At 47.9% G+C, this 23,986-nt stretch overlaps 1 protein-coding gene and 1 non-coding gene across 3 annotated transcripts in view; both read right to left on the bottom strand.

The window, feature by feature from the left end:
• The window catches only part of HDAC4 (histone deacetylase 4), a 308,518-nt gene extending 304,214 nt beyond the window's left edge, over window positions 1–4,304 (bottom strand). For both annotated transcript variants that reach the window (XM_075679990.1, XM_075679992.1), the window contains exon 1: window positions 3,807–4,304. The gene's annotated coding sequence lies outside the window, so the exon portion shown is untranslated. The remainder of the gene's footprint in view (window positions 1–3,806) is intronic.
• A 7,850-nt stretch (window positions 4,305–12,154) lies between these two features.
• Window positions 12,155–12,227, bottom strand: TRNAS-CGA (transfer RNA serine (anticodon CGA)). Its single transcript has one exon. It is a non-coding gene; the product is annotated as a tRNA-Ser (tRNA).
• Window positions 12,228–23,986: the final 11,759 nt, after the last annotated feature.

Here is a 23,986-nt window from a genome sequence, read left to right as displayed (position 1 = left end):
TTAATCCCCGAACTTTGCGGAGAAGTCCATTGGCGTTCGAGCTACATTTGCGCTTCAATGCATAAAACGACGTTCTGTTAAGAAAGTAAGTGGAACGACAGTGCATTTTTGTCGCAAGTTCGACTGCGCACATTGTTAGGACCGGCCTGCAGAGGTACCGACATGCAAAGTTTTCCCAGCCCGCTGCAGCAGCAGGGTTGGCGTTCTCTAGGAAGCGACCGGTCAGTCTCCAGCCGAACGGCGCCACTAGGTCTATTGTGGAGACTTGCTTTGAAAGGACGACAAGGCGTCATTCCGCAGCCTCTTGGCGTCACGATGTCAGCTGCGGCTACTGACTTTGTGAGGAGGAAAATACGCCGAGTCAGCGACTCTTCGTCGCCGGAATGCCGAGAGAGTTCGGCGAACCAGGCTTTGTTAGTGAACTCGCCATCACCGACCTGATCTGACGGGGCGGGAAAGCTCCTGAAGGAATGTATTTGGCGGCCCCGTCCCACGCGCCTTTCAGGACGCAAGACAATGGAGAACCACGGCAGCCACTCTGCGGGTGTCAGCTCGGGGATTAAGAGGCGCCTCCTTAGGGCAATACCCATTTCTGCGAAGACCGTCCCGCCTCGGTGGGGGCAGTGAAACCTGTGCGGAAGCGTGTGTGTAAGCCCTCCCCCTCAAAGGCGGCTCGGCTACGATGACTCTGGTCGAACGTTTTCCCTCACCTAGGGATCTAGGGAGGACGAAGTGTATTTAAGGAGCATGATTGCGAGAGAAAGCGCGGCTCCTCAGCGCGCTTTCTCTCGCAATCATGCTAGACTGACGAACTGCAACGTCCTTCTGTAGATACTGTAAATAAACCCATATTCATCGCCCTCGATGAGAACAAGTCTCTCACTTCAACAACATCCTCAGCGTGGATTAGTTACGACGGCATTAGTGACTAGTTACGACGACGGATTAGTGACGACGGCATGGGACAGCTACCAACTAATTCATACCCGACTCCAAAAATTACATCTCGCAAATGGTGTCATTCACACGATTCTTTTCAAGTGGACACACCTCGGAGCCTCACCTGCTAGAATGTGTAGCTTGCAATATCTGCCATAAGGCATTAAGTTCAAAACTTCTTTTGTGAATTTTTCTTAAATGGTCGATTAGGCATTTCAATTTTTGTGCAAGTAATCTCCTCCTCTTCTAGTAGGCCAGCTCATGGACTAGAATTGTGCTATCTGACACAGGCAATCTTTAAAAATTTTGGAATCCGTTCGCTGAAACACCCTGTAATGCATATAACAATGTGAGAGCGACCGCTCGATTGCAGTCAAGCATCTGCTTGGACATAAAGGCGAACGTATTAAATGTGGTAAAGTCACAGAAACAACTTAGAATGGGAGAACGATGTGAGTGGAACGAATGTTGCCCAATTAAGACAGTCCACGCAAAAAGAGAATGGACGGATAGACCGATGGATGGGCGCTATGAGCGTCCCCTTTGGAACGGAGTGGTGGGTTGCGCCACCAAGCTCTTGTTATTATATTGCCTAGTGACCTACCTATGTTCAAGAAGACAAAAAATAAAGGAAAAGAAAAAAACACGATGAATTCCCATAACCAAACTTTCTGAACTCCTATTGAGAACTTTGTTTTTGCCCGCCTCCATTGCTTGTCGTTTCCCTACTTTTCTTCCAACACTCTTCCAATCGCCGCTTACTAATCTCTACTGCGTACATGTTTACTTTCGCCCTGATCTTGCTGAACGCAAGGGCCTGAAGGAGGCCAGAGGTGCCAAAATCGACCGCTGGGCAGATATCTTCACATTCTAATGAAACATGCTCCATGGTTTCCCTAGCTTTACCGCAGCATGCACATGCTTCTCCTTCCTTCTTATATCTCGCTTTATAAGTGCGTGTTCTAAGGCACCTTGATTTCACTTCGAAATCAGGAAAGAAACAATTTATGATAACTCAAAGGGAACTTTATAAATTGTTTCTTTTCTGATTTCGTCTTTTTCCTCTTAAGTAGTTACTTATGCCAGGTTTCTTTTCCATTGCTGCCACCCATGAGATTATCTCAGCCTCTCTGACTTTCCGCTTGATGTCCTTTGTCGCCATGTTGCTCCCCATACAGGTCACATACTTATTGGTGAGCTTCCTAGTTATTTTCCTCGACTGTGAATCAATGTTCTTCCTGTATAAATACCTGAAAACACTCCCAGACTATCTACTTTCTTCAATATTCCTCAGTAGCTCTTCATAATCAATTTTACTGTGAGCTTCTCTAACTTCGAAGCTTGTCCAGCTCATGTCACCCTGCACAGCTTCCTTTGTAGTCTTCCCGTGAGCGCCAAATGCGAGGCGTCCCACTGACCTTTGGTTGCCATCGAGTCCCCTGATTTCAAGCAAACAACCGCATTTCAAATGTAAGTTTTGGAACCGTTACACCTTTCCACATACCTCGGAGGACCTCGTACCTATTGTATCCCCATAGCGCTCTGTGCTTCATTATGGCTGCATTTCTCTTCCCCTTTACTGTTATGATTTTTTCCTGTTTCCATATATCTATTGCCTTCGTTTATCCATATACCAAGGTATTTATATTCTTTTACCCGAGGTATTTTCCGGCCCTGAATTGACACTGTCTGTTCACTGTTTTCATTGAATACCATAGCACCTGATTTTTTAGCGCTAAATTTCAGACCTAAATTCTCGCTTTCCTGTCCATAGATATTAGCTAGGCGTTGCAAATTACTTTGCTTGTTAGCTAGCAACACAATGTTGTCCGAATAAAACAATCCTGGAAGCTGCTGCTCAACTACTGTACCGGCCTGTTTGTATGAGAAATTAAACCCCTAATTACTTTCATCTAGCGCCCTTTACATCTTCACCATGTACATTACAAACAGCAGTGGTGATAAAGGGCACCCATGCCTCAGTCCCTTGTTGATATCAGCTTTTTCCTCGTTCCTCATCCCTTCCCATTCAACGCAGACGGCATTTTCTAGGTAAATCTCTCTCAAAAGCTGTATACAAACGTCGCCCAAGCCCTCCCCTTCTAGAATATCACACAGAATGTTGCGGTCTACGTTGTCATATGCTCCTGTAATGTCTACAAAGGCCGCATATAACGTCCTCCTTTCTACTCTGCATATATCAATAGACTGAGCAAGGACAAATAAATTATCATCCAGACGCCTACCTATTCTGAAGCCATTCTGAAGTTCTCCCAAAATGTCATTACTATCTGCCCATGCTCGCAGCTTTAATTGCCTGCATTGTTAACCTGTATAATACGGATGTAATGGTCAACGGCCAGGACACGTGTCCTGACCGTTGACCATTACATCCGTATTATGTACATCAATAAAGTTCTTGTCAATTGGCAATTGTCGCTAACTGTCTGGTATTAGCTTATCTTTCAGACTTTTTTCTACTGCTTTCAACACTGCTTCCTTACTTTTTGGACCTAGTTCATTAATCATGAGATTATGAAAGAGCATAGATACGAATAGCGCCACACTTCTTTTTTTCCCCATTTCTTCCCCCCCTCCCCCCGCAGATAACTATCGAGTGCGAGTTACGTAAGTGTTCGCCAACTATATGAATTATCGCACCATGGGAAATTTAATAGCCCACGTTGAAACTATGCAATGCCACAAGAATAATAAACGCGAAACAAGAGGCGCGCGCCGTAGCCGAAGGAGAGCGCCAGGCTGCAAGCTAGAACCCATGAGGGGTTGTTACCCTCTGGCGCACATCTGCCGACAGTTATTAGCGACAACAGCCGCGCAGACGCGCGGCTGACGCCAGTGGGACCCACCTCGGCACGCCGTTACATTTTTTTTGCCGCCGAGGCCCGATGCCGCTGCCCTTCGTCGATCCCCTTCAGTCTGTTCGCAGCGGGCGGCCACGGAAAGAGGACGGGGAATCCGGCTCGATATGAAACGATGCGACGGCGCTTTAATCCCCTACGACCTTGGTGCATCCGTGCTGGACAACTTCCCGGTTCTGACGAGCGCCACCAACTGTCTGCGCCACATCGCGCGGATCACTTGTCGTGGAGTGCGCGGTGCTAGCAGCTAGCCAGAGTCTTGCGCACGGTGGTTGCACACGGTGTCGTACGGTGGGTCCTTGATCTTCCTGAAGGAATGTTGTTGCGGACACGGGAAGACACACGACCAACGGCACAGTAGGGCGCGGGACCACGGGTGGGAGATATTTTGGTCAGGGCGGAGGATTTTCGCTCGAACACTTACGTGCGGGGGAGGGCAGGCCAGAAAGCGAAAGTTGCTCCAGCGGCGCAGTGACCAAGTGAGCTTTCAGCTGCGCGCCTCTCGCCACCTCATGGAACAGATGTGCACTTAGCGGCCATTCAGCCCAGCTTCCGTGACTCTCGCGCGTCGAAAATCTTGGAGGCCATGCGCTTAGCTTCGCTGAAGTCTAGCGTCGCTTCAACGAAAGTAACAAAAGCTTCGGTCGATGTTCGGTCGGGTTGGTCTGGCTCAAAGGCGCAGTTTGCCGCGAAAATTTAATTTCGATGAAGCGGCACATCATCGGGCTAAACCAAAAGAGAAAAAAAGAAGCGACAAGTTATACCGTTTCTACCAAATGTAAGCTGCCGTTTCTTTGCAAAAGACGTGTTCAGCTCCCTTCGACCGAGCTGAGCGCCTCTCACTAAGATTTGACAAATGATAATATGAATGAATGCGTTGAAGATGATAACAAGCACTTAACATTCGTATGATCTCATATATTCGTATTTAGACATAGCGGTTTTGTGTGTTCCACTCATGTGGCTCCATGTAACTATATTTATCTCAATGCAGTTTCAACAAAATGCAGTGGCACAAATGCCGATCGCGTCCGCTGAATATTACGGCGTCGACAGCGAAGGTTTCCGCGGTATGTCGCTGCGTACGACAATAATCTGTTATGGTTGCTTGCTGGGCTAGTTGGTTTATTGCAAGTTATGTAACAGCCGCTCTTTTCATTCTTTCTCTATCGTCGTCCCTTCCTTATTTTTCCGCGCTGTTACATAACTTAAAGTAATGTAGCATCTCATAATTCGTCGCACGTGAATAATGACTATTTTATCTGACGTGCGTCCAACGTTTACAGGTGACAATGTGCGTCCAGGACAACCTGAAAAGCTTTGGCACCGGTGACTTTTCGTTCGAGAGGTCGGGTGAAGGTTCAAGTTACCCAACAACGTGAAGACTAGTTTAACATTACACCAACATCGTCACGGCTGCATCCATGAGTACATCGCAATGACAACACTCGGCTCACACGATGATTTATTTCACAGGCTATGATATAGTGTTTCACATGATTTTTCGCAGATTATTTTAACATTGTAAGAAAACTACTGCCACTGCCCTTCTGAACATATTGCGGAAATAGCTGCAGTGACGTTTTCTCGTAATTGTGGTACATACGTACACAAAAACTTCTGTTCACATCATTGTGATGTGTGTCTCCTAATTGTGGTGTAAACAGTAGCGAAGTATGCATAAGATATATTGGGAAAGATGTTTATTTCTGGGGTAGTGGCTGGAAATGCTCATCGGCGTGCCTATGGGTGTGTCTGTGTGTGTGAGGGGGGGGAGGCATGTCCCTCTCTTACACACAAACACACACACACACACACACACACTTGTGAAAGCGGGCAATATCGCCGGTGTACTGACAGATCGAACAAAACAACAGCTGATGCCAAGCTTCCTCGCAGAATTGAGGTCACATAGGTAGGGTTTCTTTATTACGTATACCCTGCTTGGGCAGCTAGGATGGTCTTTCGGGCGTCGTCGCCACGTCACGTAGGAGATCATGCTCGGCCGGCAGCACTAAGCTATTAAGGGTTAGCGTGCTTTGCGGCGCGAGACGCCTGCTGGACTTGCCTTGCAAGCTGCATTGCTGAGAATTGCTGTCGCTGTGCAGCCCAAAACAAGTTTATTCTACCACCCCTTGCCCCATCCCCCGTTTGTTGCGGCCACCTAACCTAACCATCTTTGAAAACACAAAATCAGATTTGCTTCTTATAATTTACCGGTATTTATCAGTGTTGCCATATTAGCGATTTTGTCACTAGATTTAGTGACATTTTGTCTGTTTACGGAAAAGTTTTCTATTTAGCCATCAGCGAATTTTTTTAGTGACTTGAACGAACAATTGGCGACATTTTAACGACTGATCAGTTAGAAAGGCTGCTTGAAAATTGGCCTTCTAGAATGCACTTTAATATTCAAAAGTTACATGCAAGTGGCCGAAACTCCATGCACAGATGCATAGGCTCGGTGAGCATGAAAAGCCAACGGTTGCCTTCACATTGATAGCCTTGTAAGAGTTGGGGTCGGGCATGAATTAAGTGGTAGCTGGCCCATGCCGTCGTCTGACTCATCCACGCTAAGGGCGTTGTTGAAGGGAGGGACTTGTTCTAATCGAGAACGAGGAATACGGGATTTATTTACAATATCTACATGAAGGTTGGAGAACGTTACATTTCATCAGGCTAGCATGACTTAAAAAGAAAGCACACCGAACGGCCGACAACGGCTGCTTAAAAACACTCTGTCCTCCCTAGGTTCCTAGGTGAGGGAAAACTGCCGTTCAACCTTCGTCCAATGGGAGCGTCCAAAGTCATTGTAGTCGACCCGCCTTTGAGGGGGAGGGTTCACACTCTCGCTTCCGCACTTTGGTCTCACCGAACACACGGAGGGGAGTGGGTCGTCCTAGGCAGGGGTTGATACGCTTGACCGAAGCAGGCGCCTTTTGATCCCAGAGGTGACCTCGCAACTAGCCGCCGCGTCTGTCCATTGACAGTGACGACTTCTGGGGCCCGTGAGAAAGCACCGCAAAACACCCTTTTCCAGGAGTTCTCTTGCTCCAAGTACACCGTGAAGGCGACAGCGAATCAACAAGCAATACTCGGTCCGCCGGACGTGGCTACACTCTAAGAGCAGTTTACACCCTTTGGCATGCCCCTTCTGCCACACAACAATAATCGTCATCTGCCTTATGCATTTCTTTTCTTTAACCGTGCGAGCCCGGAACTTTCCAGTAACGAACGGCACGCGCGTTATCAGAAGGGGCACCCCAAAGGGTATAAACTGTTCTATGCTGATAACGCGCGTGCCGTTCGTTACAGGAAATTTCCGGGCTCGCAGCGTTAAAGAAAGGAAACGCATCAAGGGAGATGACGATTATTGTTGTGTGGCAGAAGGGGCACGCTGAAGGGTGTAAACTGTTCTTAGAGTGTAGACTCGCTGGCGCCGCTGGCTGTCATCAGGAGGCGCATTGTCTGCTTTACAAAGCGAGTCGTCGCAGCGGGCCGGGGAAAGGTTCGAAGGTCGCCTCTCCGAAGATCGCTAACACCGCAGGTCGATCCAAACACCTGGAGTAGGCTGTGAAAGGTTTGCAGTTCAGTACCCCTGCAGGCCGATCGTAACAGCTCCTCCATGGCCCAGGAAATCTCGACTGGCCAGTGCTGATAACCGCTGGGCAGGAAGAGAATGGATGGTGGCAAGGGGGGGGGGTGCCTTGGCTTGCAGCGACCAGCTGTGAAATGATGACACCGCCCCAATACATCGAACAAAGACAGGCAACTGCAAAGCAAACCCCACAACACGGCTCTGCGCGATGACGTATCGCTTTAGACCAGCTAGGCTTCAAAGAAAACGTAAGTGCAGAAACAACAAATGCTGCATTTCGCTACACCAATTTTGAAGGAATTTCGTGCTGACAAATTCAGCAATCATGGATGGAGTACTGCTATATGAGAGGGGATCTTCTCGGCTTAACAAAATTAACAATAACAACTCCAAAATTTAGGTGGCATCCAAAAAGAATTCAAATTAGCCTGCTCAAGCCATCCGCATTGCTATGCAACTTTCCCTTCTTATATCTAACGGAGAAGTAGTACTCTTGTAGAATGAGGCTCCATCGGAGCAAGCGGCCATTTTTGTGTGACATTTGATTGAGCCACGTCAAAGGACAGTGGTCGGTCTTGAAGAGGAACCTCGCTCCCTGCAAGTAACACGGCAACTTCTGGGCTGCCCAAACTAAATGAGCACATTCCTTCTCTGAAGCGCTGTGGACTTCCTCTCTTACAGTTAGTTTACGGCTGGCATAGAGGATAGGATGTTCCTCATTATCGTCGCCGACCTGACTAAGTACCACGCCCATACCCCTGTCGCTTGCGTCGCACTGAACTATGAATTCCTTTGCGTAGTCTGGCGCGCGAAGCAGAGGACGAGAGACCAATAGCGTTTTCAAACCTTGGAAATTTGTGTTCTCTTTGTCCTTATCCCAGTGCACGCTACTCGGTGCTCCCTTTCGGAGGGCGTCTGTTAAACGAATTGCTATTTGCGAGTAATTATTAATGCACCGTTGATAGTACCCCACAAGTCCCAAAAATAAACGAATGTCTGCTTTCGTGCGAGGCTGTGAAAAATCTCCAATCGCAGCTATTTTCAGCTCGGCCGGCCGTCTCATGCCCTGGCCGACAACATGGCCCAGATAAGTAACCTGCGAACAGCCAAATCTACGCTTTTCCGCTTTCATCGTTAAGCCGGCTTCCCTCAACCGTGAGAACACCTGCTTGAGGTGCGATACATGCTCTTTCCAGCTGTCCGAAAAAATTGCTACATCATCAAGACATGGCAAGGCGAAATCCTGCAAGTCTTTTAGAACAATATCCATTAACTTAGAGAAGCTAAACGGTGCGTCCTTCAGCCCGAAGCTGAGGGCGAGAGGGCGAAAAGTGCCTACAGGTGAGATAAATGCGGCATAGCGGCTGGCACTTTCTGAAAGGGGAACTTGCCGGTATCGCCGCAAGAGATCTATAGTTGAACTGTATTTAGCAGCGTTAGCTCTTTCGATTTGTTCCTCAATGTTGGGTATCGGGTACAGCTGATCCCTAGTGATGGCATTTAAACCTTCCTGTTATCAACACACGGACGAGGGTCCTTATTAGGGGCTCCTCCAAGTATTAGCGGCGACGTCACTCTCAGCGGACTCAATAATTCCCAACTCTAGCATGCGCTGTATCGCTGCCTCCATAATTTCTCTCAGTCGTGGAGACACCCTGAAAGGCTTCGATCATACGGGTTCGGTTGATGTCAGTTCTATTTCATGCGTTATTAGTTCGGTTCTACCTGGCCGATCGATCGCTGAATCTATCGAGATATTCCCCTAACAGCCCTCTTAGCTCATCTATATGCTCGGATCTAAGAACGTGCGAGCTTACCGAATGTTTTACCACTTCTTCCAGGCTGATTTCAGAGTTGGAGGTCGCCTTATATTCATTAAACTCGGCACTAGTGTCATCCTGCACCTTGATGGTAAAGTTAACGACTCCGCTGCGCTCTACGTACAGCTTCATCAAATTGCAGAGGTATATCCTCACCTCCTTCCTGCGACCGGGCATTTTCAGAGCATAGTTATTCTGCGAAAATTTGTGCAAAACTTTAAAGGGTCCGTGCCAGTGAACTTCAAGTTTGTTCTTTCTTGAAGGTTTGAGGGTCATTATCTGGTCTCCGGCGGTAAACGTGGGAAGCCTCGCATTCTTGTCGTAATAAAACTTGGCGTTCTTTTGAGCTACTCCCATGTTCTTTTCGACTAGTTATTTGGTTGGACTTAGCCGTTCCAGGAGATTTAGCACGTACCACTGTTGGACTCTATCCTCTTTCCTCCCACATCTCTCTTAACATTCTCAGTGAAGAACGGAGTGTACTCCCATACACTAGTTCTGCTGGCGAGAACCCTGTAGCCTCATGAGGAACCGTTCGCAAAGCAAACAAAGTGGCCGGAAGACAATTCTCCCAGTCCTCCTTGCGTTCGTAACAGAGCGCCCGCAAAGCTCGCTTAAGCACTGAATGTCACCTCTCTACACTATTTGACTGAGGATTATAGACCAAACTGTGAATCAACTTTACTCCGCACTTTTGTGAGAATGTGGAAGTCAGTGAGCTCGTGAATACTGACCCTTGATCCAACTGAATTTCGGCTGGAAACCAAAATCGTGAGAATACTGTCAAAAGCGCGTCTACTACTTCGGAGGAGCTGAGTTCTTTCAGAGGGATTGCCTCCGGAAACTTTGTAGCCGAACAAAGCATGGTAAACAAGTACCTGTAACCCGACGAAAGCACTACCTTAGTAGAGCTTTCCAGGTTTCTCCTGGTTTAACCGAGCGCTGGCAGGCGTCGCATGATCTTACAAAGTTTTCTACCTCTTTGAAACAGCCAGGCCAGTAGTATTCCATAAGCAAGTTTAAGCCCTTTGTCACGCGTTTACTGATCCGACCGATTCGAAAAAATGTAAGGGTACTGCAGTGACAAAAATTTGGAAACTGCAGCCTCGGTCACTAGCTCCCCGAACATTCCACCGATTTTGACTTTGGCCATGGGCAGACACACGCTGTGTTGTTCTACAACTTGTTTGATCCATACTACTTCTCCAGTGAAGTAATCTACCGTCACGTAAGACGGATGGAGAATGTCCATAGAGGCGGCGCTGTCTCGCAGCACCCGGCATGGTTTCCCATTAATTTGCAGGTCGTGAATATATGGGCTCAAAAGTTCCATATTCTCGTCTTTTTCATCAGAAAACTTGTCAGAAAACTACGCTAGGCTTCCCGCAGTTTACAGCGACATGTACGAGATTGTGGCACTTATAGCAGCGGATTGGCCTAAAAGATTCGAATTTTCTTCTCTGCTCTTTTTGTATGGTTTCCTCGTTGTACTTCTAGCTCTTTTCTGAGCTCTTTTGCTCCACGTCTACAGCTAGGCTCCGGTCGTCTAGTCTGCGAACCCTTTTTGAACGGAAATGGTTTCTGCGGTCCATTTCGACCGTCCCAATTTCCGTCCTCGGCGTTCAGCTTTCTACGCGTTGCGTACTCTTCGGCTAATTCAGCCGCCCTTTCCACAGTGTTTACACTTCCTCTGTCTTGCACACACAGCTTCACAGATTGTGGGATGTTTCTGTAAAACTGCTCTAGACACATGCATTCAATAATCATAATCAGGGAGGGACTTGTTCTCTTCGAGAACGAGGAATATGGGATTTATTTACATTATCTACATGAAGCTAGGTTGGAGAACATTACATTTCATCAGTCTAGCATGACTTAAAAAGAAAGCACGCCGAACAGCCGACAATGGCTGCTTAAAAACACTCTGTCCTCCCTAGATCCCTAGGTGAGGGAAAACTGCCGTTCAACCTTCGTCCAATGGGAGCGTCCAAAGTCATTGTAGTCGACCCGCCTTTGAGGGGGAGGGTTCACACTCTCGCTTCCGCACTTTGGTCTCACCGAACACACCGAGGGGAGTGGGTCGTCCAAGGCAGGGGTTGGTACGCTTGACCGAAGTAGGCGCCTCTTCATCCCAGAGGTGACCTCGCAACTAGCCGCCGCGTCTGTCCATTAACAGTGACGACTTCTGGGGCCCGTGAGAAAGCACCGTAAAGCACCCTTTTCCAGGAGTTCTCTTGCTCCAAGTACACCGTGAAGGCGACAGCAAATCAACAAGCAATACTCGGTCCGTCGGACGTGGCTAGACTCGCTGGCGCCGCTGGCTGTCATCAGGAGGCGCATTGTCTGCTTTACAGCGAGTCGTCGCAGCGGGCCGGGGAAAGGTTCGAAGGTCGCTACATATATATATATATATATATATATATATTGTATTTTCGCGATTCTAAGCACCCCCCTCTATTGTTGCAAAAGAAATTGGAAAAAAATTTTGTATGTAAATCTAAGCACCCCCCTATTTGTTAGAAGAGCGCGTAGCCAAGGCCGTGAAATAGCGTCCGCGGCGCGAGTACGCCGTACAGCCGCACTCGCGCGGTTGTTTATGTTATTTCTCGCACCTGTCTCACGTCGTGATGTCGCAGCGACAAGAGGGAGGGGGGGTCATTCTAGATTTTTTGAATCTAAGCACCCGCCCCCTCACTTTGGGCAGCGCGATCGTAAAAAAAAGGGGTGCTTAGAATTGAGTAAGTACTATATATATATATATATATATATATATATATGTGTATGTATATGTATATATCATAAGAAGCCAACAAACACTGACACCACGGGCAACATAGGGGAAACTACTTGTGCTGAATAAATAAATCGAATAATGAAACGATAAATTATTGGAAATTAAAGTGCATGAAAAAACAACTTGCCGCAGGTGGGAACCGAACCCACAACCTTCGCATTTCGAGTGCGATGCTCTACCAATTGAGCTACCGCGGCGCTGTTTCCCCATCCACTTTCTTGGGTATTTATGTATCCTAGTAGACCCTTGGGAGTTCCCACCTGCGGCAAGTTGTTTTTTCATTCACTTTAATTTCCAATAATTTATCGTTTCATTATTCAATTTATTTATTCAGCACAAGTAATTTCCCCTATGTTGTCCTTGGTGTCAGTGTTTGTTGGCTTCTTATGATATGACTAATAAAAATAGGGCCCCTCGGTTAACCCCCTTTCTTCTCGTTTATATATATATATATATATATTGTGGGGATGCGCGACTCTCACGCGTCCCCTGATAGGTTGTTTTCTCGCATAGCTCCCGTCTCCTGTAATCCGGCTTCGCCGCGTCGCTTTACTGCGGTGGTCGGTATTTTTGCAGGGTAGTACGAGAGATGGTGCGAGTGTTGCTCTCCTAACGCCGCCTAACGGCGAGGTTACTTGAGCGCGAAAAGGAGAAGGCTCTTCCTCTTTGACTCGGGTACGGCAAGCGGCGCGGACGTTCGGCGCGTGCGCCGATCCATGCTTCTGCGAAACCATCTTGCAAGGCCTACCCCGGAATGGACGAACACGATCGTTCGAACGCACCACCGTTCGCGCAACCGTACGCGCGAACGACCAGGCGTTGGTGTCCAGCATGGGCGAACATATTCGCTCGCTATCCGGTCGCGGTGAGTGTCGGACTTCCGCCATTTGTTGCGCGCCCATCGGCGTGTTTTGTGAATAGCAACTCGGTGAGCAGGCATATATATATATATATATATATATATATATATATATATATATATATATATATATATATATATATATATATATAACATGTACACGCATTCCGCGATACATGAGATAAAGTTGCGCGCAATAATAACAACAAGAAAAAACAACATAAATATAGCGATACCACAAACGTCGCGCACAGTGCAGAAATGAATCGTTCGTTTACTCAATATTACAATGTAAGCCACTTGCAATCAACAATAAAAATATAATACACCTTCATCCCCACCTCCACCATCATCACCCACACGACCAGAGCCATCAACACTGTCGAACCGAGCGGTGATAACCCAGAACGACCTCAAGACACTTGAAGACCGCATCAACGCCAACGTGACCGTCATGATGGAAACCACACTGTCCACAGTAACGCAGGTTATGCAAAACACGGTAACACAGATGATACAGACTGGCTTCCAATCTCTCAAGAACGAAATAGAGAACCAGATTCAGGCTCTACAGACCAAAATGACACAATCCGGAGAAAGTTTCACTCAACGCATCCACATGCTAGAAGGAAGAGATAATGCTCGCAAGAAACCTAAGTACCCTGCGAGAGAAGCCAAGTTAGTGCACACCCTAAGCGAACAAGATGGCGAGGCTAACTAAAGAGGAAGGTGACTACGAGCAACACCCACGGCTCAAAATTTGGCAATGGAACTGTCATTCTATCCGAAGTAAGAGAAGCAACCTTGTACAATTCTGTAAGTAGTTTGACCCAGATATTATAGCCTTACAAGAAACCGAAGCTGAAGGCTTCAAGGTCAGTGGTTACCTCACTCACGTCACTGACGGTAAAACGGGGACAGCAATCTTGACCAAGAAGGCCAACAACGCTCAACGACACGACATCCAACACCGCATCGAACACACCCTCGTCGAAATCGTACCCGAGAAAAAGCAGCAGCAAAGCCTCTTTGTGTTAAACGTGTACAGCCCACCAAAGGACCACCTAAAGGATCTAGACAAGCTAATGAGAGAGGTGAAGAAGCTGAGCAAGGGTAACGGGCTGATAGTCGTTGGAGATTTTAATGCTCCCCATGTGGCCTGGGGTTATGCGGCCTCAAAGAAAAAAGGAGAAGACGTGCACAAGGTAGCCCAACAACACCTCCTCACGCTACTCAACGACCCGCAGACACCCACGCGCACCGGCAACAGTGTATCTAGAAACACCAGCCCCGACCTCACATTCGTACAGGGACTCAAACAGTATGAGTGGAGCTGCATGGACGAGAATCTTGGTAGCGACCATTATATAGTACAAACGATCATTCCGCACCACAAAGCAATGATGAAGATCGGAAAAGCCAAGATCACCGACTGACAGGCCTTTCGCAAAGATGAGAGCGCCATTAATGCGACGATAGACGACATGAACATATGGATCAGAGGAGTCGTGGAAAGAGCCGAGAAGCATACGAGGACAATCCAGCTGTCGCAAGTCACCCCCTTAGTTGACCCCCCCCCCCTTACTCCACCTGTGGGAGGCGCGGAGGGGTCTCGCGAAACGCTGGCAGCGTAACAAGTGCAACCGGAAACTCAAAATTCGAATCTCTAAGCTGATCAAGGAAACGCAAGAGTACTCTGAACAACTTGAAAGAAAGAACTGGCGCTAAACATGTAACAAGCTTCAAGGTGCAAGGCTGTGTGCAAGGCTAAGCAACGGTATCTTCAATATACTCTGTCTGGATTTATGCGCAGTGCACCAGAAAAAATCTGGAATTATCTAGGCAGCACGAAGGTTGACCCATTGATTGCATCGTGCACAACAACGTCACTATCACTGAATTTATTTTCCTCAGCGTTTTTTCAAGTCTAAAGAACCATGCATCCTTCAGCCGTACCCCTTGTTATGTCGACCCTGCCGTTTTATAGCTTGGTATAGCTCCTATGTTGCTAAAATTAAAAACGAAATCATCGCCAGGACCGGATAACATCCCAAACGCCTTCTTGCGTCGCTATGCAGAGATTATTGCAAGTTTTGCAGTGATATTTTTTGGTGTATCTCTATCTTCCTCCACCCTTCCCAAAGACTGCCGATCGGGTCTGGTTGTACGGGTGCTTAAAAATGGCTAAGTGACATTAACAACCAACTATCGACCGATCTCCCTTACTTCATTTCGTTGAAAACTATTGGAACATATTATAGCTAACCAGATAAAAAAAATTACAGTGGTGTTTCACTTCGTGAACACGGGTGACGCGCAAGCGTATGGGTGTTATAGAGCACACGACGCTATCGGCAATAGGTGCGTCTAGACGCCTACACTGTGCATCGCAGATCGTATTCAAAACAGCGCTCGCGCGGCCGCGCCATATGCAGCAGCAGCCGGAGCAGAAGGCCCCGTTGGAAACATTCGCTTACTATCTAAATTACCTAGCATGGCGTCAGCGCGCACAGGCATACATGTACACTTCACGCTCGATGACCGCGGACACTCCCTGTCAAAACACTGGCGTGAGGAATCGCGGCAGCAGCAGCAAGCGAAGTAACCTTCGTGCTGTCTATCGCTTGAACCCAAAATTAGCAGTGAGAACGCAGCGCGCGCAAAGCTACGAACCGTCGACCCACCTAGACTCAAGATAAAGCCTGCGCGACAGCGCGCGGCCGCGCCAAACGCAGTTGCTGCCAAAGTAGAACGCCCCCTCCCCCCCTTCTACCTCCCCTCCCCCAGGTTCCTTGCGCGCGACGGTGCGGCCCGCTTCCTTCCCGCTTTCTTCCCTTGGGCACGCGAGATTGAGCCGCGATCGTTGACTGATCTCGGACGGTTTCACTCGCACAATAGCATATGGCGACGGTGTTATCGCCCTTGGGCTTCATACGGAGCATGACGGCGACAACTTCAAGAATGCGCTTGGAGTGTCCATATATCGCGATATTGCTATCGCAATAAAATGTAATATGGGCGAATGAAAACCTCTTACGAAGATTGAATTTTAACAACGCATTATCTGTTTTAAAAAAGATAATGAGAACGCAATATCCACGTTATAGACGAAGCCTCGTTGTAAGGGTTTGTCGGACGATCACACCGCTGTTACCAGTTGTAGGAGTTGTCGGACGATCTCGCTGCTGCCACCATTTGTAAGGGTTGAAGGTCGTAGAGACGAACTTGGGAGGAACTAGGCGTACAGGGCTTATTTACAGTATTTACAATTTAAACAAGAGATACATTCGACAGTTTAAGCGTGGCTCCCAAATGTAGCATGCAAGACGAACATACAGCCCACAGCTTACGAGCACACAGCTCATGAGTACATTGACGACGACGAGCACGAGCACACTCTAGCTGCTTATAAACACTCCATTGGTCCCTAGTTCCCTAGGTGAGGGAAACGACTGTCCAATCGGACTGTCCATAGTCGTTGGGGCGTAGTCGAACCGACTTGGAGGAGGAGGGCTCACGCACTCTGGATTCCCAGAACCCGAGTTGGGTGCGTCCCCGTAGCCAGATGGTCACGCCTGACCCCAGCCGGCGCCTCTAAATTCCAGAGCGGACCTCGCACAGTGGCCTCCGCCGCTGTCCATTGTCTGGCGTCTTCAAAGGCCCGTAAAAAGGCACCGCAAGGCATCTCCCTGCTTCCAGGAAATCTCCCTGCTTCAGTCGAACCGTGAAGGCGTTGGCGATTTCACTAACAATAGTTGGTCCGCCGATCGCGTTTAGTCATAGCGGCGCCAAGGGGCTGTTGACGCGCCACCTCGTGGTCCCTACGAAACGAGTCACCACCGCGGCGGGTGTTGAAGGCTTCCATGGTATCTTCGGGGAAGCTCGCCACGCTCGCAGCTGCAACTGGCTGCGAAAACTTGCATGTTGCCACCGCGGCAGGCCATTCCTAACATCGCGCAACACCAACCAACTCACGAGCCTCGCACAACCATACACCGTCGTTCCAATAATGGCACATCGCTCGTTATAGAACTCCCATAGACGGTGGCGCCAGATTTCCCTCTAGGTAATTTAGTGAAAAACTCTCTGTTCAAGCCCCGCAGCACAAGCTACGGCTGCAGCCTCCTTGCATCTGCCTACAATCTGAAACCAGCAATAAAGTACACAGTCGAACCTCTATATAACTAACACGGATATAACGGAGCAAAACTATTTTGTCTCGCCGATGTCAACATGCATCAAATTACGCTTATAACGAATATCGTAAGTAATAATGTTCCTCTGTATTTTCCGACTAAGCAACAACAGCGGTCAAATGAGCAATCTGTGCGACCACTTACAGTGTTCTCAGGACATAGCCTGATGGCGACAGGGTGACACTGTGCCAGTGTACACACACTGGAAGTGCGTTTTTCACTTAAAATCGTAGAAAAATGTATTTAGCGCGTATCTCTGTTTTGTTCTTACTGAAATTTTGAAGAAATATCGCATTTTACGCTCCGCGGATCGGTAAATGTATACACTGAGCCTATTTTCGTGGTTGGTCTCTAAGAAAAAAAAGAAAGCGAAGTTTCCCTTGTTCGTGGGGAAGCTAGCTGCTGCGAAGTCGGCGCTTTTTCGGCAAGACGGCAAGACGTGGACACTTCACCGCGCGAAACACGAGACCAACGCGACCACGGATTTCAGTCTCCAGGACCGGCCCACATTTTATTACCATCTCCGGGATCGACAGTCTTTTCAAGACACCGTGTCCCGGATCGAGACTTTGCTATTACACCGTCTCCGGAATCAGCACTCTTTGCTCACCGTCTCCGGGATCGACTCACATACCCATTACACCCGCCTCCAGGACCAGTTCACTTTGATATTACGCTGCCTCCCTTAGAGTGCCACAGCCAGGAATTATTTTCGCGGAGAAGGGGAACGCACTTATCCGTGGGAGCAGACGCTAGGTATATGGGTGTTGTCGCACGTGGTTTTATGCTAGGCATCATGTTACACATAAATTTTTAGGTGGGGGGCACGTGCTCGGAGTATTTACCCTACACACGCACGCGTGCACACACTACACACATGCAGACACAGAAGCACACACACGCCGTACGCACGCACACACAAACAAGTTCAGTGTACGTTCTGACGCGTTGCTCTTTACAAACATCCGGAGCCACACAGGTGCCCTGACTGCGACATGGCCACGCGTCCACCCGCAGCCCATCTGTTTTGGGAGTGCCAGCGACACGCTCAGCAGCGGGACCACCACCTGAGGGCGGTGCGAGTGTCGTCCTACGAGGAGTGGATTAGGCTGGCAACTGGCTCGATGGATTCCGACAGGGTCATTCTGGGCTCGCTGTTGGCTTTCGCCATGGACGCGAAGCTCCTAGGACGGCTCTGAATACGCCTCCCCCTCCCCTTCCTATTCCACATTAGAGGCCTTCGAGTCATCCCTCAATAAATACACCTTGTCATCATCATCATCATCATCATCACAACCGCCATTGTCGGCGGTGGTTATCGGTTGTTGCGCTAATGGTTTGTGCTCTATCCAGTGTTGGACGCATTTACTTCTGACGAGGCGAAATAAGAAGAAATAAGGAGCATGGCATAGGGGGGCTGAAAGTTACGAAAAGTTTGGGAAAAAAAAGACATCGTGCTCTGGTGGGCAGGATAACCGGTGTCAGCATATTGAGTTCTGGGCCCCATTTTTCTTTTCTTTGTCGCAATATCGTGTCTGTACGTCCATCAGTCACTTCAAGTACACAAGAAGGTGGTCTCGCCAGCTAAACTTTAAATCATATGCCATCAAGGTACATGGATTTCTCTTCGTAACCTTCTGACAATATCAGATAGATAGACGGCGGCCATTCGTGTAATAAGGAACTTTACGAATCAAAGGCTTCATCAACAGACTGTAGCTCTACCATTACAATATCTTACACTGGAATCGACAGAAAAAAAAACAGACAAAGAAACGAATGCAGATATACCGCACCTAAAACATCATTACTTTGCCCAACTACTGGGATTTTACTGAATTTGCACGGAACATTTTCGTTTTTTTTCTGTTTTTACGTTGGAGGTGCAATGCTGAAAGCACCAGGTGTCGTTCGGAAGCAGCAACGAAGCAGCCGATAATGTCTGTGCAACCGATCATTCGGAAAGCCTTCACCAACCTGGAACAACGGGCCTGCTACTTGCAGGCGCACATATTTTTGGGATAGTTGGTTCGTTGCATCAATTGAAGTCATAGAGGTGGACTAAAACGGACAAGAAAGACGACAGGACGTCCTGTCGTCTTTCCCATGGAATTCCCATTCCCATGGAATGTGATCCTGCCCAACCTGAGCTAAGCCCAACGAACGTTGGCTAAGCCGCAAAACGTACATGTTGACACGCTGTCATCCCTTAGGATTACCGTTAGTCTCCTGGGGCTGAGCACACTGTGCGTTCGGGCTCTGCGCAGGACCACGGCCGCCGCATGGAGTCGGGTAGACTTTGCCGACAGAGGCGATCTCCGTAGCTTAGAGACCGTCCTTCAGGGTTTTCCGGGCGAGCCTGCCACTCCGCCCGGTTAGTAGTTGCACGGGCAGCGAGGTAGTCAGCTTCGTTGCCGGAGTTTCCCTCGTGGCTGTAGGGGCCCAGAGAAGCCTGATAAAAGTTTAAGAACTGATCGCGTTCCGCCTCCTCGTGGAATAAACGAGTACTTACTGGCCACTCAGCAGGACTTCCGTGCTTATTGCCCCGGAGGTTATATAAAACAGGAGTGGCAGTCCCATCCACCGCCTACGGGAGCGAGTGTAGCCGGCGGCGGCCATATTGCTAGAGGCAAAAGAGCCCTGGCTCTTGCAAATGCGACCGCGGCCTGCTGTATACGCGCGGCGCTCGCTATTTACGGATTCGCGATGAAGAATACAAAAGAAACCCCTTTATAACGTATATCAGTCCGCACTTGCGTATCTCTGTTGTCGATAAAAAAAAAATTCCTGCGCCGATTTATTGCCGCAGGCTTTGAGAAAAGCTATCAGCGGGACCCTTCGCCAATCGCACTTGCTCGCTTGGTTAAATTGTGAACGGTCTCCTCACACAAACTAAGTTTCTTTGATGTGAGTGCGTAATGAATATTCAACACTGTTTACATCCTGTTTACATCCTGTGTTTGGCATCCTGAGCAAGTTCACAGTCATACGCTGAAGCCAGAGTGTGAGTCATGAACTTCACTGTGTGTGCTCTTCCATATTTCGAACGTACTCAGAAAAATTGAAGCCACTCATCCATCCCGTTTAGAACTTCCCAAGGAGCACACAGCTAGCTAGTAGACGTCTACCTTCCAGCTTGATCTAGCTAAGGCCACAGCTGGTATACCCGTCTTTTGCAAGCTGTACTCTAAACCTAGCCCTCTACCAACCAGCTGGTAGCTCAGCTAATGCTCCCTCCACTTACGGCTAGTAGCCATCTTGGGAAGCACTGCTGTAGTTTCGGTGTAGCTATTCAATGTTCAGGCTTCTTTCGGTTTCGCATGTGCTATAGTTACCTCTAATCATCATGTTTAAGATCCTGGAAGGTTGTAATCTTATTTTACATGTCACTACAAAAGCACAGGCAAGGCAACAACAACAGTAAAATTTTCACTTGAACTGTGGTCAGTGTATTTATTAATTAATCCTCAAACCAGATCAGCCGTTGTTATCATCATCACCACCAGCCTATTTTATGTCCACTGCGGGACAAAGGCCTCTCCCCGCGATCTCCAATCACCCCTGTCCTGCGCCAACCGATTCTAACTAGCGCCTGCAAATTTCCTAATTTCATCATCCCACCTAGTCTGCTGCCATCCTCGACTACGTTTCACTTCTCTTGGCACCCATTCTGTAACCCTAATGGTCCACCAGTTATCTAACCTACGCGTTACATGACCTGCCCACATAGGCATATCTACCGGGGGAGCAAGGGGGGCACTTGTCCCCCCCCCCCAATTGGCCTCACACAAACTTCATTTAGATGATGTCATCATCATCATCATCATCATCATCATCATCATCATGTGTAAAGGTGATCATTTTTTTTGCAATCTAAATAGCATGCAGTGCCCGTCAGATTTTTTAACCACTTTAAAAGTTCAATCTTCATGAAATGTTGCATATGTATGCTAACGAGCTGCTGCTGATATTGTTTTACTCCTTCGTACCTTTCCTTGAAACAACACCGTAAACTTCTGTTCTTTACTCATTGTACAAAAGAGGCCTCAACTGCAGGCGGCCGTTACCTTCGGCGACTGCACTTGTTTGCTGCCTGCCGTTGGTATTATTTGCATTGCCCTCAAGCCTAATAGTGGAGTGGACACGCTTCCATAAGGTAAATGTGGGGCCATTAATTAGCTGTTCCTTTTTTTTTTCGCGATCTGAAAGGACAACTTACGGTTTTGAGACGACTTTCATGCGATATTCTTGTGGTTATCTACGCGATCATGTTTAATTGCAGCGCTTAATTAGTGATGAATATAGTAACGAAACTGCATATCGGGTCATTAAAAAAAGTACACAGCAACAGTCGTAGCCTGAAAGCCAGTACTTCATTCAAGTTGCAAAAAGGCAAAAGGGAAAAAATAATGCTGCTGAGCTGACCCGCTTTAAAATAAGAAACATGCAATATGAAACAGGCTCCTTCAATTAATAACTGCATGAACGCGACAACCCAAACCTTTAAGTGACGTTCGTAACGTTGAAATCCTGCAACAACATTTCCACCAAAGTTGGAACCACTTCAATCATATAATAAAATCACTTACCGAACCGAAATAGAGCTGTACGTGTTGTTGCTGCCGTTCTTGCAAACACGACCCGAAGTCCTCCACTCGAAAACTCGTTTTCACTTTAAACCAGCGAACGACACCAACGAACCACCGCCACTGCTGGCGAAAGTTTCAAAATCAGCAAAAAACAACGCGAAGCGGCACTTTTGCGTTATCGGCGCTGTGCTTGAATAAAATTGTCTAATCTTCTTTCATGCTTACATATTTCCACTTTAAAATTACTTTAATGCGGAGCTACGTTTTTTGAACAGCATACAGACGGCCGAGATCCCGCTGGGTCTCAGCGGCGACCTCGGCTAGCTGGACGGTCCAGACCTGGTCTCGCTGGTCTGAGCTGAGCAGCAGGGTCTCCCACTGCTGCCGGTTTTGAATTTTGCGGCCCTCGCGAGGAGCCGCATTCGAGCATGCCCATAGAATATGTGACATATCCGCCTTACCCATACATAATTTACATTGATTATTGTATTGCCATGGACAGAATCTGCTACAGGTCACCAGGTTGGGATACATGTTTGCAGGAGGCACCAGCCTGTGAAATCTACGAAGAATGGCTTTCCGCCGTGGTTTCCGCACGCTCCATTTGTGGTGCTGATTATGCTACTAAGGGTTTCGTATGCCCCATCAACGCAACTATCCCCTACCGACGCAACTATCCCCTTACTTTTTCCTACGCATGCCGGCAACTTCCGCGTTTACAAAATTGACCGTGTGGCCACCCCCCTCCCCCCGTTCAATCTATGCATTGCCGAGCCGCCCCACTCCCTCTCCAATTCGTTGAGGCTACCCTGGATCCTCCCTGGTAATGCCTTCGAAGTTTTGACACTCATTCAAAGTAATTGCCTTCACAATGGCTAGAAGCGTATGGTTTCGATACCTCAATGTGCTAGCCATGGCGCAGAAAAATTTTAACTTTTGATTTGATTTGACTGTTGACTTGATTTTTTTCCAACTAAACGTCTTCACAATGGTTAGTGGCTATAGCTTCGAGACATCAAGTGCTAGCCATCTTGAAGATGGCTAAACTATAGCTTGACATAGCTCTAGCTGCTTCTAACCTGCTCAAGCTGTATCAAGCTACCTAGCAGTCAACTTGTGCTTCCTGGGTTCCTATTGTAACACGCACGACAAGTGAAACATCATTCAGAAATGCTACGCAGGCATAGGAAGAGCAGAAAACATTTCCAATTGACACCTGAACTTTTATTATGCATAACGGTTCATTATGCAGCTGCAAAGTTTGTAACTCAGGTTCTGCGTTCATTCATTTTTAGATATTGCAATATTGAAACACGCTTTTTCTCGTTTAGTATTCTTAGTGATGTTGTGTACCAACACATTAGATATAGCGCCCTGCAATGTTCTTGTCAAAGAGATCACGCTCTTGTGTTCAAGCCCAGCTCTTAAAACAGAATGTCTTGCTCGCCTAGTTGCTGCAAATGTTTGAACAGGAAACCTACGAAACATAAAGACGGTACGCAAGAGAAGTGGTCCGGACTAGCACTTTCAACTCTTCCCTTGTAAGTCCAGCGCTCGTCGTGTCCACGTGTTCTCCTGTATACGAGTTTGTCTCGCTGGTTTCCCCCATTAAAACGCAGTCGCTGCGCGGAACGTACACGGTACAAACAAAACCGAGGGTGTCGTCGAACAAGCACACCGCACATGTGTTCGAGCACAACCTGAGACCGCTGCAAGTCAACGGCAAACAAGTAGTCCACACATGCGCTACATAAAAGCCGCACGCAGTGACGTGGCAACAGGTATTTATAAGAAGCAAACGTAAATTTAATGCGCGTGTCTTACAAGCGCCTTCCCAACTGTTGTCAACCGAAGCAAACGCACGCACGACGTACGAGTCCTGAGCAGATGACGCGAGCTTATCACAGAACACCTATATGAGCTTATGTTATAAGTGACACGTTACACACAGCGTCATCTTTACGCGACTGGTGCAGCTATACTGAAGCGTTGCCCTGCCCTCGGAAGGCATTTTGCAATCAGTTGAACACTATTTCAACAATAAACAATAAACACGACGAACATGCTCTGTGCTATGCAACGGCCGCGGCAACCGGCATCGTTTTCGGAGAGCCACCTCCACACCAGAAGTTACGCTTTGTTTATCGCGCGTCGGCGATCTTGGAGGCCATGCGCTTCGGGTCGCTCATAATGCGCTCATAGAGAAAAAAGGCTATGGCGTCGCTGGCGTCGCGGTTTTACAAGCACCGTATGCCGCGAAATTTCGATGAAGCGGAAAGTTCGGACAGAACAAAAAGAGAAAGAAAGAAGGA

The sequence above is a fragment of the Dermacentor variabilis genome, chromosome 2, assembly GCF_050947875.1.
Source record: "Dermacentor variabilis isolate Ectoservices chromosome 2, ASM5094787v1, whole genome shotgun sequence".
In the NCBI taxonomy this organism is placed as follows: domain Eukaryota; kingdom Metazoa; phylum Arthropoda; class Arachnida; order Ixodida; family Ixodidae; genus Dermacentor; species Dermacentor variabilis.
The sequence above is the reverse complement of the archived record's forward strand: the minus strand, read 5'-3'. Positions and strand labels throughout refer to the sequence as shown.